Genomic DNA, 17,065 nt, shown 5'->3' on the forward strand with positions numbered 1-17,065 from the left:
AACTTGTAAAAAACACACCAAAAGCCATGGCTATCACCTCCTTCCAATTGCCATCAACCAAGCGGAGCGAAATATTGAAAAGAAAACAAAACGAAACAAATAGAAAACAAACTAACAAAACAGAAAGAATCTGAATAAAAATAGAACTTAAATAGGGGCGAACATCACATCGGCCATAAGGACGTTAACCGAAATAGGAGAAAAACCAAAACATCGGGATTTAAGAGAAGAAGAGAGAGAATTAACAAAGAAATTGATTTCGTCACCATTGACGAAGGAATTGTCAGGTTAAATTTGTATAGTTGTGTGATTTTAGGGACCTCATTACTAGATTTATAATTATTTGGGTAAGCTCAGAATTGCCAACAGTTATCCATCATGATCTTGGGAGACATCATTTTTATTTTAAACAGAAATGTAAGGTGTCCCTTAGTGAAACCAGAAGGGAAACTCACGAAGACATTTGGAAAGTGTAATGAAATGAAAGAAAAACTTTTTTATGCACATTCCAAGGTTCAAGCAAGGGTACCCTATTTTCAGTTTCTTACTAAATATTACCAAGAGTTTCGGTGAGAATTTAGAGGAGACGATAATATATTTCATGATTATTTTTTTTATTAATTTAGGGTGATGTAGTTGTTTAAACCCAAGACCTTTAATAACGTACCCTTTAACCATTGAGACCACCTGATAGATTTTATTTCATGGGTACTTGTACTACGAAGATATCAAGTAAGAATTAATCCTACATTTCGTACACATTTTTATTATTTATTTATTTTACAAGAAAAATCATGGAATAATAGGTGAAGGAAGAGTGAAACGAAAGCAAACTAGCAGGTTGGAAGAGGGGCACCGTTCCATTCCTTTTCCAGCATTGGATCAATGATCTTTCATTGGCACATGGAAGTGAACACCTTTCCAAACTCCTCCCCAGCTCACTTGACCTTTTCTCCAGTTAGCAGCCCAGTTTCGAGCTCCTCCCTCACGAATTTGTATAACGGATACGATCTGCAATCCTTGATCCTGTTAGGAATTGCTGCATTTCCATTCTCAATTGACACCCTTGCACTCTCAACCTCCTTTGGCAAAACAGCCTTTAATTCGTCCTCGAAAGGTGCAATCTTTTGGAAGATTGAAGTACTTGTATTCTTCTCATTGTTAACGTTTGTCAATGCAAGCTCAACAAGAACTTGCCTCAGCTTTTGCATCAATGGATAGGTAGCACTGCAAGGGTCATCGACATAGGCTGTCATAACATCTCTTGTTAGGTATGACTCATAAATATACCGGTAAGTACGATATAAGGTTATTTTTATAAATATGTACCAGATTTTATTTATTATAAAAGGAGATGTAACCTAAACCTATGAGATATTGAATTGAATAAAATTCTAGCGCCGCCTAAGGCACCAAGGACGTAAGCACATTGCTGAACCTCATTAAAATTCTTGTGTTCTTTCTATTTTCTTTATCCGATTATTCAACATCCCTCAGGATTGGTTAGACTTAAAAATTTAATTCGGGGAAAGACGATGAAATTTAGGTTTGAAATAATTTGATTTTGGAGTCGTCATCAACCTTTAAGTTAGGTAGGTTGAATACCTAAAATATCGAGTTCAGAAAAATCATTAAAAGACGAAAAAAATGGTATGCGTTCTACCAAAAATTCATTTTTAAGAGTTCGGGAGTCGATTACGTGTGAGGAATGGTGAGTACCCCCCACAACGCCCAAGTTTAGTACCTAAACAATTATATGATGTTTAAATGTTGGGAAATAACAAACTCGAAAATATATTTAAATTACGATCATTCTATTCATTTGAATTTATTTAAAAGATATCAATTTTCAAAAAACTAAAACAACGTTGCTTTTGCAAATAAGGAAATAAAAATTTGATGACAAATGATAAATGCAGTGGGTACAAAAAAAATCAAAGAGCCCAAAATATATTTTATAGAATAAATCTGTTTATTTAACCCCAAAAATTATAATTATTTTTATAGGAGAAATCACATCATTTTGTACGATCAATCCTTGAAAATATATTTCCTTTATAGTTAGGAGATTTTTCATGAATTCCCCTCACAAAATGGTGTTTCTTTAATTTTATGGATGATATAATTTAAAAAAGTATATTATTATATTAAATTTTTAGAAATTCTCGGATAAAAGAATGTTTTTTTGTGCGAACAATCCTCGGCAATGCATTTTTTGTGCGAACAATCCTCGGCAATGCACTTCCTTTGTAGTTAGGAGACTTTTCCATAGATTTCCCTCACAAAAAAAATTGCCTTATATTTTATTTATATCAAAGATGAAAATAAAAATAAAATAAAATAAAAATAGAACGAGATAAGATAAAAATAAAACAAAAAAGAAGACTATCGAATACAAAAAATAACCTTTTGTGCGAAAAATTTATATTTCCCTTATAGTTGGGAGATGTCTTCATAGATATCCCTAAACACAAAATTTATATTTTCTATATTTTAAAAAATAAAGAATTATATAAAAAATAAAGTTTGAATAATAATATAGATATGAAGATATGTGCATAAAATGGTAACAATAATAAAGATGATCAAGTTCGATTTTGAATCTAAAATACGAGTCAAACATCGGTAGCCTACTAGCGTAAACAAAAGACCAACATGCAAACTCTATACACCAACAACCAAGATTAAAATACGAAACGTAAATAATGAAAAGTATAAGCATTAGGAATACATATACCACATGCAATATTAGTGACCAAAATAAAATAAAATGAAGTGTAAGTTAAGATGCTTAAAATGAAAATACAAAAATTAAATGTTGAAAATTAAGAGGGGCTGAAATAAAATGCAGGAAAATTAAAGAGCAGAAAAAAATACTAGAATTTAAAGAGTGGGATAAATAAATAAAATAAAAATAAATAAAAAAGAAATAAATAAATTGCATAAATTTAAAAGTTAGGAGGTTATTTTTAACCGTTTAACCCGGATCATAAATAATGTGGATCGTCCCCCAGGGGGTTATCGTAAGGTCGTTGAATATTCGATTGTTAGAAAATTAGCGGGTTAGTTTGTGCAATAAAATAAAATGTTAGTAAGTTAGTAAGAACAATAAAAATAAAAAGGTCAGTATGTTAGTATGAACAATAAATAAAGTTAGAATGTTAATAAGTTAGAAAGAACAATAAAAATAAAAAGTTAGAATGTTAGTATGAACAATAAAATAAAAGTTAGAATGTTAGTAAGTTAGAAAAGTTAGCGGTTAGTGGTTAGCAGGGTCTGAACCATAATAATGTAGATCATACCCCAGATCGGGTCACCACGAGGTTGAATCGAATAATTCAAACAAATATATAAAAATAAAATAAAATAAAAAAGGTTAGTGGCTGAGTCCGAAACATAATAATGTGGATTATACCCTAGATCAGGTCACCACAAGATCAAATCAAATATTAGAAACAATAAATAAATAACAATGGTTAAAGTGCAATAAAATAAAAGTTAGTAGTCAACTTGAAATAAATAACATAGCATAATAGTGACCAAATTAAAAGTTAGTAAAATCTGCATGCACTTTCAAAATAAATAAGAAATGAGTGACCAAAGTGCAACAAGGGCTAAAATACATGGGACTTACAGGTGATTTTCCCCTGATAGTGACCAAAGCGTGAAACACACTAAAACTAAGAGGACTTATGGGCGATTAGCCCCTAAAACTAATGACCAGAACGTGATATAGAGCTAAAGTCCAGGGGCTTATGCGTATTAACCTAAAAATTAAAAATAGACAACTTCCCCCCCAGAAAACACGTGAAATCCCAGTCCTCTTTCTTCCCTAAGCCAACCGTTGCACGTAAACCCCACGGCCACACAATGGTGGCCAACGACAAACAAACAAACAAAAAACAAAGAAAAAACATACCACAACATCCTACCCACTGTCTAAAACGAAACTCAAAACAAACCTATTTATAACGCCGACGAGGGCTGGCCTCTGATGACCGACTACTAACCACTCTTCCCTCTTACTATGTTAATGCTAAAAAAAAAAAAAAAACAGTATGAAAAATAAAAAGAAACTGAAGAAAAGAGAAATTTTTTCTTTACTTTTTTTCTTCTAGTTTACAAGAAATATAGGGCAAAATCTGCTTGCTTTTTGGCCTTTAAAGCCCCCAAAATTTAAAAAAAAGTACAATTACAAGTTTTTTTATTTCATTTTGTTCCCATTTTAACTTTAGAAAAAAATTAGAGTGTTACAGCTGCCCCTCTTTGCTCGTCTATTATGTGAACAATGACGAAACAAACACAAATAATAACATAATTTTGTCTAGCTATGATATTCGCTCCACATCTGGAGCTCCAATTCTTTGTCTGAAAATAGAGGGTTTGAAGATGACACTATTTCTCCATGTTGAAGACTTCGGGTCAATCTGGATATAATTTGGTGTTAAAGACGACACTGCTCATCCATGTTGAAGAGATTTGGCTGCTTTCAGATTAATTATTTGTTGAAGATGACGTTGTTCCTTCTCGTTGAGGAAATCAGGATATAATTTGGTGTTAAAGACGACACTGCTCATCCATGTTGAAGAGATTTGGCTGCTTTCAGATTAATTATTTGTTGAAGATGACGTTGTTCCTTCTCGTTGAGGAAATCAGGTCAATCTGAAAATAATTTGGTATTGAAGACGACACTGTTCATCCATGTTGAGAGATCTGGTCGCTTTCAGATAAATTATTTGTTGAAGATGACGTTATTCCTTCTCGTTGAGGAAATCGGGTCAATCTGGAAATAATTTGTTGTTGAAGATGACACTGTTCATCCATGTTGAAGAGATCTGGCCGCTTTCAGATAAATTGTTTATTGAAGATGACGATGTTCCTTCTCGTTTGAGGAAATCAGGTCATTCTGGAAATAATTTGGTATTGAAGACGACACTGCTCATCCATGTTAAAGAGATCTGGCCCCTTTTAGATAAATTGTTTGCTGAAGATGATGTTTGGAGACAACATAGTTCCTACGTGATGAGGAAGTCTGATTTCCTGAGGATGACGCTGCTCCTACATGTTGAGGAATCTGATCGGTGGACGACATTGTTCTTACATGATGAGGACACCTAGCTATCGTTAGGGATAATTTGGAGATAACACGGTTCCTACGTGATGATGAAGTCTGATTCCCTGAGGATGACGTTGCTCCTACGTGTTAAAGAGATCTGGTCGGTGGAAGAAATTGTTCCTACGTGATGACGACGCCCAGCCGTCTTTAGGGATAATTTGGAGACAATATAGTTCCTAAGCGTTGAGGAAATCTGATTGTCTGAGGATGACACTGCTCTTTCGAATTGAGGAGATCTGGTTGGTGGACGACATTGTTCCTTTGTGTTGAGGAAGTCTAGCCTTTTTAGGAGATAATTTTTCTTTGGAAACGACATTACTCCTTCATGTTGAGGAGAGCTACTCATAGTTTCCAATGATTGACTTGAAATGGAATCTTATTCTTCAACATGGAATTGTGAAACGAAGTATTTGCTAACGTTGAGTTCCTGTCAAATATTTGAATGAAAGTAAACGAGTGGAAGGAAATTTGTTTCAAGATAAGCTGTCTCAGGTAAGATAAAATTTTGTTTCGAGTAAAACATTTCAACATTTTTGATTCAAGGGAAAACTGTCTCAAGCGAGACGAAATTTTTTTTTAAGAAAAACAATCTCAAATGTTATCAATTTTTTTTTTCAAGTGAAACAATTTCAAATTTTGGAGGAAATTGTCTCAAGCGAGATGAAATTTGTTTTAAGAGGAAACAATATCAAGTGAGATCAATTTTGTTTCAAGAAAAATCGTCTCAAACGTGATAAAACTTTGTTTCGGGAGAAACAATCTCTAAGGTGACGGACAGTCTGCTCTTGCATATTGAGGAGATCTAGTTTCCTTTGAAAGATTTGATCGTTCACTTTAGGATGTCAAATATGTGGATGACATTGTTCCTTCGTGTTGAGGACGTCTAGTCATTACCAAACTTTTATTTCCTGAAAGATCAATATAAAAATGATACATTTATGAATGACTATCATGAATGTTTTTATGAATGCCAAGATGAAGTTTATTTCATGTATTTGATTTGATTTTTATTTTGATAAAAATGACCTTTTGAATTCGTCCTCATGAGTAGAGAAAATGACCTTGAGTGAGGAAAATTAGACGATGTCCTCATGAGAGGAGAAAAATGTCTTTTAAGAATGAAATAAGGATTTCAAGAAAAATAGTCTTAAGAAAGACTAGATTGATGTTTTTGGATGAACAATCTTTAGAAAGACGAAGCTAGTTTCTCAAAAGAGATTATAAAAACATCTTTACTAGAAAGGAAAAACCTTTTTTATCGCATGAGATAATGAATGTATGATGCAAATGTGCAAATTTATGTGATGTGTATGTTTATGTTGATGAATATTTTCTTGATCTGTGATGTGAATGGTTGCATGAGCAGTCATCATTCTATCCCTGATTTGGTTGTCTTCACTTTTTGTTTGCTCCAGTGTGCACTCTTGCACTTCTTGACTTGTGTCGATTTCTTCTTGCCCCAACAAATTATTGCCCCTGATAAAAATTGGCTTCCTTTGTCTAGACTTATATAGAAATCCAATAGAGCTTCCCTTATGATACCATTATCATCCCTGCCAGATAGTTTGAAAAGAGAATCTATCATTTTAAGCTTTGGAGATTGTGCACGCACAGCTGCCCTGTAGCGGGAAATCAAAGACCACAGCCTAGAGCTAGCCACCGCAGTAATTGATGGAATATCAGACTGCCCCGAATAACCATGAGACACATCTATGCCAAGGATGATAGTTGGACCCTTAGAAACAACTATAATTAAAAGTGTTTACTCAATTGCTAACATCAAATTCATTCCTCCAAGCTTTGCATTGATTTTTAGAAGCAAATTCATAAGGTATTGATCATTGAACCTAGTTAGAGCCATACACTGTGTCACTATGCCAAACTCGACAAGATTCATAAAGATCATAATTTTTCTTATAAGGTAAAACACAAAGGAGGAACTGTGGAGCTTCAGGAAGTTCAGATTGGGTTTCCTTGATTATTTTTTCAAATTCTTTCAAGAAGATAATAGTTTTTGCTCTGATTGGGCGCTTGACTCGCCTTGAATAGAGGATCCATCTGAATTGAATCCCGAATGAGGCTATTTGTATTACATCGTGTTGAAAAGTTAACGATAGCCCATCGTTCAATCTTAATTGGTTCCACTAGTTTCTTGCTTAAGATTTCATTGCTCATTCCACCGCAAAAAATTTACGTCGCTTTTAACTTTGGTACATGAAGAAAATGACCTTCCACTTGAGTGAAATTTGAATTTAAAAACCCATATGATCGAATCATTAGTTCAGTGCCATAGTTACTGGTTCGTAAAACATTCTACAACTTATTCATCCTTTCCTATGGCTTCTGCCTAGATTTTTCAACCAGAGAAGCTCTTTGCATGGTGTTTCAGAGCTTTTGTATAGCGTTGCGAGGACACCAAAGAGTAAAGCTCAATGGGAATATAAGTGAGATACTTTGGCTTGTCAGCATTAATGCATGAGAAATCACTAAAATAATGCAAATGTATGTTGTGATGATAGACAAAACAATCATGTACAACGAGCTCCACTATCTCTACTTTTCCATTTTCAGTCTTCGTGCCTTTTTGTCTTATTAAAAAAATAAATTTATGCTCAATTCAATGATTTTGTATTCCTGGATGATATGAGCCTTCAAAAATGCCCCAAACATTTATTATTTCTTGCTCCAGCACTGATTCTAAGTTGAGCTTTGTGTTTAAGAGCTATGTGTCAACTAACAAGATCTACTCCGGAGAGATTGTCTTGTTTGAAAATGTTTTTGTTCTTATTTTATTTTCAAAAATTTGATAAATATCAATTAATAGAATTTTGAAAAATGTTTAATAAAAAATTTTGAAAAAATATTATCCCTTTCTAGGTTTCACAATTAACACAAATCATAAAACAAGAGTTCATTGGATATCAAAGAATTAATTACACTTTTATTCCTTCAAAAAATTATAGCTATTTGACAAGTGTCAAGATTAATGCTAGTTTTGAGGTAAGGTTAAGTAAGGAAAGGATAAGATGTCTCGGGTTGTTGTCTTTGGTTAAAGGTTTGGCATTCTTATTTCTTTGATGTTCACTAATCTGATGGAGTAGCTTCTGTGCTTATATACTGGAAGTGTTCTCCGACTTTCAGCTCTCATGGGCACATTTGGGTTGTGTGATGTCTTGTCAAGGGATTTGTGAAATCACCTCATATACAACAACAGTACGATCTTTCATATTTGAGCCGTCTTTTCAAGTTTTCAACTCGAATCCTCCTTTGGTTTCAAGACGTTATTCAAAATTTATATCTTGAACCCTCTTTGTCATTTTTTATCATGCATTACAGATTTTAGAAAACCTTTTGTGAATAAAAGATTAATCCTGACGGGCGGGATGAAATCTAAAGATAATATCTTCTGTTTACATCCATGTATGATTAGAAGGGATTTTTAAGGCACATAATGTAGACTATGGTTCATGGTTATGAAAGAAAGGGATAAATTGACCCAAACAAGTGTTTAAGGGTAATTGAACCAAGGATCAATTCATTCTGATGCCTTCAATCTTGTCTTGTTCCATTTAAGTCTGCTCGTATGTCTTTTATTTTCTTATTGTTCTATGGTCTTTGGTGAATTGATTCTTGAATGATTGTACTTGATCAATCTTATGGTTTGAAGTTCAATGTGTCATTTGACTTGAGGGACTCTTTGCATGTACTTCTTTTATTCTTTTTCTCTTTTTCTTTTTCTTTGTTTTTTGCTTTGTTTTCTCATTTGGTTTTTCCTCTTTGCTTTGATTTGATCTTTGCAATGTGCATTTAGTTCACCTTTTGGTATCTTATCTAGATAGATGGTCTTCACTCATGTGAGTAGGTTTTCGTTACCTTGCCCCCCAATGTGGAGAGTGATCCTTGGTTAGGGTTGAATAAAAAAAATTCAGGCTCAATTGAGAAGAGGTATTCCTCAGGGGATAGATTTTCAGGATTAATTTTATTCACATAAAAACAATGTAATTAATGCATGATAAAATTATTTTTAATTAATTTCCTCTTTTTTATTCTTCATGTTTCTAACATGTCTCAATTGTTTAGGCTCATCTTTAGGAAGTTGATTCGAGACATCACACACTGTTTATTCTTGTAGGAAGGTTCACGTTCAAATGAACATCTTGTACTCAATGCTTTCAGGTTTTAGTGGTAGAAAAATGTCGGTTTTGCGTCCAGGGAGACGATGGTGTGACTTTATTGGCTCAACGAAAGGTAAGAGTATGGCATTTTATGTCTCAAAAAGATAAATGCAATATTTCAAAGTCTCGAAGAGAGGTAATGTCAAAATTTAATCTTTTGGTAGTGACCATGAGTTACTTCGGGTAAAGAATCGGGAGGTTTTATTTTTGGTTTAGATGGTATAAGAAAGGTCTAATCTTGCAAAAAAATCTATAATTATTGAAGAACTATAAGAATCTGTAATTCATTCGATATTCGAAGAACTACAAGATTAAAACTTGTTCAATTATTCAATCTTAGAAGGTAACATAAAATCAATCATTAAAAGATTAAAAATATTTAAGCAAATTTAAAGACAAAACAACAAACGAGTTTAGACAAAACAACAAACGAGTTCAAACAAAACAACACTCTTAATGCAATTGTAAAAAAGCTTCTTGGTAGATGCAAAGATCTTTCTTGATGCCCCCATCATTATTCGAATGTTCATGCCCTTGAATCAATCAAATTCTGGACCTTGCACTTCACTACTTTACAGTTCTCAATAGAATGCCATGTACTTTCTATGTAATAGCTACATATGGCATCAACATCATAACCTTCAGGATATGGAGCCTCTTTTGGCCTTTGGGAAGTTTCTAAGGTGAAATAGTTAGTTGTGGGGCATGTATCATCACACGTTAAGAGGTTTCCTAGGATGAAAAGGCTTGTTTTTTGCCTTTTTCCTGATTGGGCCCAGCCAATTTCCCCATCTCGTTGCATTCTCTGTAAATTCTCTTACAATTCTTCCTTCAATTTTTCGAGATTTGCTTCCATTATGTCATGTGATTAAGGCCACTTCCATTGCATTCTCCATGAATTGATCCCCATGTTTTCATAAATGATGCAAGTGAAAATGTTTAAATAAATGCAGTGCAAAATGCAAAATAGAAAATGAAAAAAATATCGATTTCCAAAAGTAACCATTCTTAGAAAGAGTTTCATTCATTCAAAAGAGTTTTCATCATTACAAGAGAGATCAATCTACAAATACGATTTGGCCCTTTTATTTAGATCCACGATTTCAGTCATGATCCCAACAACTTTCTCTTCATACTCAGATGATAAACTAGTGTGAAGTATAATGACTTCAACCATGTTGGCTAGCTCTTGTTCAAATGGTTCTCTTCCAGGAAAGATATAAATCACATGTTCTCTTCTTGTAATAGTCTCCATAGAATGTGATTTCAGATTTACTCAAGCCGCTCATAACTGGGACAAATTGGTGTTGTATACTGTCTGAGGACTATTAACGGGGCATAGTTGACTTCTCCCTATAATCTCAGAAACAGGACGTAGTCGAGATCTCGATATCTGAATAAAATATCAGTATACTCTAGTCAAGTAACACACCAAGCGATGCCTTGGTCTGGTAAATTACTGAAGGCTGATATCCATCTTCTCCTTGGCAACCCATCTGGCCACTCCTTGCTAAGAAATTCTATCAAATGAGAGTACATGGTGAAGAAACAATGATAAGACACTTTCTATTTTTCCAGAAATGATTACGAATCCAGACGGTGAGTAGTTGGGTGCAACCTATGAATCAACCTCCCTCCAATCTATGAAAATTATTTAAGGATCGAAAGGTCTCTGCCAAAACAACCAGTACATGATTTATACATCTCTTCAATTTGTCAAAGAAATCTACAATAGCAGCCTCCATGTGGAACAAAGTCTTTGGGAATATCACCTGACCATATATAGCCAGAGCAAATGTGTCTAATCTCTTATCTTCATCTATGTGCACGAGTATCACATTCTTGAGACAATGCCATGAAAAACATTCATTTTCTCCCTTTTGTTGGATGTGCTCTACTATCCAATTTTCACCTCTACCAGTAATCCTCACAAGTTTGTTTTTGAAGGATCGGACTTTCGGAGGTTTGAAATAAATTCTATCTACCTGGCGGCTCTCGAAGTTAAATAGAGTTGTACACTTTCTATTGTTGGCGTCAAATCTTGTCTATTGAATGTGAAGTAGTTGTAAGCAGGATTCCAGAATCAGACCAAAGCTTTAAGCAAAGGTTCCTCTATCTTTACATAAAGGAGGTAGGCTATATTGTCATATTTCTTGTGAAGCTTCTCCTTGGTAGCTACTCTCCAACTCTCCCAAATCTCTATAAGCTCTTGTAGATCATTCTGCTCGAAATTGACATTAACATCTGTGGACATCTGTGATACATAATCCCAGGCAAATTGTCTCCTTTTACTTTTTGTAAATCTTCAGACCAAACTCGGACAACCGGATTAGGTTCTTCCTTGTCATGAAAACTATTTTCCATCTTAATGATCACTCTTCTACTCTGATGATAAATTGGTTAATCAACATCTTTCTTTTATTTATGATAATCATGCAATGCCAAACAATAAACAATCAAACATAGAAAATGTGTCAGTATAAAATAATTCAAATATCAAGAAAATATTATTGAAAGATAATTAAAACATCCTCCCACATGTTTTCTACCCTTATTATGTTAAATCCTACCCAAAACATGCTTTGATCGAAAATAAAACCTAACTACATGTTTTTCTAGTTCACATGGTTTATTCAGAAAGTAAAATAATACGTGGAAAGAAGAGAGACTTAGTTTCATTTCTTCTTTGTGTACACTTATTCGGGTACCTAACAACGGACAGAGTTTCGACATGAATTTTATTGGGGTGTGTTACTAGGGCTCACTATATGCGGTATTGGGTTCTAAGAAAAAAGGTACTCGAATTGTCCATGTTGGTGCCTCCTTAGGCTGCCAAACCCTCAATCATGACCAATTATAGGCTCGTGCAGATCGAGTTCAATTCAAGAGGATACAATCCCTTGTGTCCATGCGAAGAAACAATTTATCTCATGTAAACATAAGGTATATGAACCCCAAAGGTTACTTACTAAAACCCGTGTTGAGAAACAAATTATCTCACGTATGCTAAGCTTTCACCTCAACTTAAAAGGGACAAAGCTCGTAAGTGAGCTTATGGTATATAAATGCACGTGTTGTGTATGAAGAGAAACTCGCAAACCTTTAAAAACGCGACAAAAGACAACACTTTCACAAGTTCCAAAAATCTATTCAAATCTGAAGACCACTGAAATAAAAAATCAATTAGTTAAAAATAGAATAATGCATGATATGTTAAAACTCAAAATAAACAAAATGATCATAAATTAAATACAATTTAAGTTTGTAATTCCCAAGAATAAAAACAACGTATAATCGTTTATGACCTGACTCTCTAAGTCCCAAGCGGAGTCGCCAAGCTGTCATAACATCTTCTTCGGGGATTCGTTATACTTAAAAATTTAATTTGAGGAAAGACGATGAAAATTAGGTTTGAAACAATTTGATTTTGGAGTCGCCATCAACCTTTAAGTTAGGTAGGTTGAATACCTAAAAATTCATCTTAATGAGTTCAGAAAAATCATTAAAAGACGAAGAAAATGATATGTGTTTTACCAAAAATTCATTTTAAGACTTCGGGAGTCGATTACGCATGAGGAAGGGTGAGCACCCTCACAACGCACAAGTTTGGTACCTAAACAATTGTATGATGTTTAATTGTTAGGAAATTAAAAACTCGAAAATATATTTAAATTATAATCATTCTATTCATTCGAATTTATTTAAAAGATGTCAATTTTCAAAAAACTAAAACAATGTTGCTTTTACAAATAAGGAAATAAAAATTTGATGGCAAATGATAAATGCAGTGGGTACAAAAAAATTAAAGAGCCCAAAATATATTTTATAGAATAAATCTGTTTATTTAACCCCAAAAATTATAATTCTTTTTATTAGAGAAATCACATCATTTTGTACGAACAATCCTTTAAAAATACATTTCCTTTATAGTTAGGAGTTTTTTTTTCATGAATTCCCCTCACAAAATGGTATTTCTTTAATTTTATGGATGATATAATTTAAAAGAGTATAGTATTATATTAAATTTTTAGAAATGTTCGGATAAAAGAATGTTTTTTGTGCGAACAATCCTTAGGACTGCACTTCCTTTGCAGTTAGAAGACTTTTCCATAGATTCCCCTCACAAAAAGACATTGCCTTATATTTTAATTATATCAAAGATGGAAATAAAATAAAATGAAATGAAATAAGATAAAATAAAATAAAATAATAAGATAAAAATAAAACAAAAAAGATTATTTATAAAAAAAATAAAGTTTGAATAATAATAATATAGATATGAAGATATGCGCATAAAATGGTAACAATAATAAAGATGACCAAGTTCGATTTCGAATCTAAAATATGAGTCAAACATCGGTAACCTACTAGCATAAACAAAGGACCAACATGCAAACTCTATAAACCAACAACCAAGATTAAAATACAATCCAAATAAGAAGATAAATAAATAAGGTTAAAACGTAAATAGTGAAAAGTATAGGCATTAGGAATAAATATACCAAAGGCAATATTAGTGACCAAAATAAAATGAAGTGTAAGTTAAGATGCTTAGAATGAAAATAAAAAATTAAATGCCCGAAATTAAGAGGGGCTAAAATAAAATACAAGAAAATTAAAGAGCAAAAATATAAAATACTGGAATTTAAAGTGCGGGATAAATAAATAAAATAAAAAGGAAATAAACTGCATAAATTTTAAAGTTAGGGGTTGTTTTTAACCGTTTAACCCGGACCATATATAATGTGAATCGTCCCCCAGGGTGATCACCGCAAGGTCGTTGAATATTCGAATGTTAGAAAATTAGCAAGTTAGTTTGTACAATAAAATAAAATGTTAGTAAGTTAGTAAAAACAATAAAAATAAAATGGTCAGTATGTTAGTATAAACAATAAAATAAAAGTTAGAATGTTAATAAGTTAGTAAGAACAATAAAAATAAAAAATTAGAATGTTAGTATGAACAATAAAATAAAATTTGGAATGTTAGTAAGTTAGAAAAATTAGCGGTTAGTGGTTAGGAGGGTCCGAACCATAATAATGTAGATCATAGCCTATATCGGGTCACCACGAGGTGGAATCGAATAATTCAAATAAATATATAAAAATAAAATAAAATAAAATAAAAAGGTTAGTGGCAGAATCCGAAACATAATAATGTGGATTATACCCGGATCGAGTCACCACAAAGTCGAATAAAATATTATAAACAATAAATAAATAAATAACAGTGGTTAAAGTGTAATAAAATAAAAGTTAGTAGTCAATAAAATAAAAGTTAGTAGTCAACTTGAAATAAATAACATAACATAATATTGACCAAATTAAAAGTTAGTAAAATCTGCATGCAATTTCAAAATAAATAAGAAATAAGTGACGAAAGTGCAACAAGGGCTAAAATTCAAGGACATACATGTGATTTTCCCCTGATAGTGACCAATGCGTAAATCACGCTGAAACTGAGAGGACTTATGGGAGATTTTCCCCTAAATGTAGTGACCAGAACGTGATGTAGAGCTAAAATCTAGGGGCCTATGCGTGATTAATCCAAAACTTGAAAATAGACAACTTCCCCCCCAAGAAATTACGTGAAACCCCAGCCCCCTTTCTTCCCTAAGCCAAACGGCGCTGCACGTAAACCCCACGGCCACAAGACGCCGGCCACCAAGAAACGGTGACCCTACCTCTCAGAACCGACGACCGAAGCACGGATAGTCGAAGAGACTCCCAAAACAACCTACTCCCCGTTTCCTCTTCTCTTTTCTTTTCTCGGCCTACGAGGCCATGGTTTCATCGCCGCCATAATTTGGCGTTAACCCTCACCGACCACCCCCAATGGTGGCCAACGACAAACAAACAAACCAAAAACAAAGAAAAAAAAATACCACAACATCCTACCCACTCTCTAAAACGAAACTCAAAACAAACCTATTTACAACGATGGCCGAACGGCCACCACCTACCGACCTCTGCCTATAACGTCAACGAGGGCTGACCTCCAACGACCGACTACTCACCACTCTTCCCTCTCATTATGTTAATGCTAAGAAAAAAGTAAAAAAACAACATGGAAAATAAAAAGAAACTGAAGAAAAGAGAGAGCTTTTTTCTTTCTGGTTTACAGGGGGCGAAATCTGCTTGCTTTTTTGGCCTTTAAAGCTCCCAAAATTAAAAAAAGTACAATTGCAAGTTTGGTCTTTTCATTTTATTTCCATTTTAACTTTAGGATAAAATTAGGGTATTACATAGGCGAACACATATTCACGTTCCACGGCTTTAGGTAATTCCCGTTCACTGAATCTTGACGGCTGAAGTTCATCATTGGCATCGGTAAAGAGCGTTTTCTTAGCTATCTGGCTTACGGTGTTCTTCACTGTATTCCTCAAATTCTCTTATAAATGCCTCAAATCAATAGCTTGGCAAAGTGCCACATAGTTGAGTTATTGTTCTGTTAAACGGTTAACTAGCATTTATTGCTTGTGAATACATATTTATAGCTATAATGATTGATTAGCTATTTTGTATTTTAAACGGGTATATGTTGCTGTTATTACTGCAATAAAGCATTTGTTTTAATGATTCCTTTATTAAGGTGTAAAGAATTTATAGCTTTTTAATAGCTATTTAAAGTCATTAAAACAGTAAATAGAGAAAAATTGATTCTCTTGAGAAGAGCATCCTTTCGTTTATGTGGAGATATGAAATTATTTATTCTCAAGTGAGGGTAACATTATACAGTTCTTGAAAATTAAGGTGAAATAATTATAAATATTTTTACCGTATTAATAATTTTCTTTGAGAAATTTGTAAAGATACAGGAAATGTGTAATATTTGGAGAAATATGGAGCTGGTAAAGCTGAAATAAGAAGATTCTCCAAAATCGAATAGTTGTTAAATTTGATTTGATTTCCACAATCTCTTGAAGATAAGAAACCAAAATCCTAAAGATAGGGATCTTGTCACTATCAAATTATTGTTAGTAAATTAATTTCGTGACTAACCATGTATATTCTTCATTTGACTTCAGAAGATTCAAAAAGAGATGGTGGTTCAGATAAAGAGATTGTCACGATGGATTTTGGGATCATGCTAATTAAAAATGATGATGCAAAGAATGAAATTGTATGCATGGTGAACAAGTCTATTTGGAATTGTGATTTTACCTGCGAGGTCAGATTGTTTAGACTTGTTGTCTGTTAATTCATGCCTTTTAAATACATGAATTAGATTGCATGAGCCTTTAAGATAGTCTTTAAAACTCAGTGGATACTATGAAATGAGATAAAACCACTAGTAAAGACTAAGGTAGTACTATTAAGGCTAAGGTGGTAGTGTGAGCCAAAAAATATATATGCTTAATAAGATACTATTTTGATTAAAAGTGTCAAGCATAATTCTTTAAGTAACTTTAAGGAAGAGAAAATCTATAAATGATTTATTGGAAACTAGTGTGATGAGTATGAAAGTGCATGTCTAGGATTGGTTCTATGGAGACTTGGTACTTAAGTGTGCCTAGTGCACCACCTCTCTTTCATAGAAACCTACATGGTGCATTGTTCATTACTATGCTCACTATTCCAATACTATGACAAGATAAAAACTTTAAAACTTAGTGCAGAAGTTAAAAGAGTATAAATTAATTTGGTTGAATGGAATACCAAATTTAGTCATAGTAAATAAAATATATGATGATCTCTTTAAGGTTAATATGTTGAATATCATGAATGAGAATATGATAGACTCTATTGCTACTAAAAGTGTGTTGTAGAAATTA

At 33.2% G+C, this 17,065-nt stretch overlaps 1 long non-coding RNA gene across 1 annotated transcript; it reads right to left on the reverse strand.

Annotated features, from left to right (window-relative positions):
• Positions 1 to 915: 915 nt before the first annotated feature.
• On the reverse strand, positions 916 to 15,578 carry LOC120123799. The gene is made up of 3 exons (XR_005516218.1): positions 15,546 to 15,578; positions 11,381 to 11,385; positions 916 to 1,249 (listed from the first exon to the last, which is right to left on the reverse strand). It is a non-coding gene; the product is annotated as an uncharacterized LOC120123799 (long non-coding RNA).
• Between the last annotated feature and the right edge of the window lie 1,487 nt (positions 15,579 to 17,065).

The sequence above is a fragment of the Hibiscus syriacus genome, unplaced genomic scaffold, assembly GCF_006381635.1.
Source record: "Hibiscus syriacus cultivar Baekdansim isolate YM2019G1 unplaced genomic scaffold, ASM638163v2 tig00001231_pilon, whole genome shotgun sequence".
Classification (NCBI taxonomy): Eukaryota; Viridiplantae; Streptophyta; class Magnoliopsida; order Malvales; family Malvaceae; genus Hibiscus; species Hibiscus syriacus.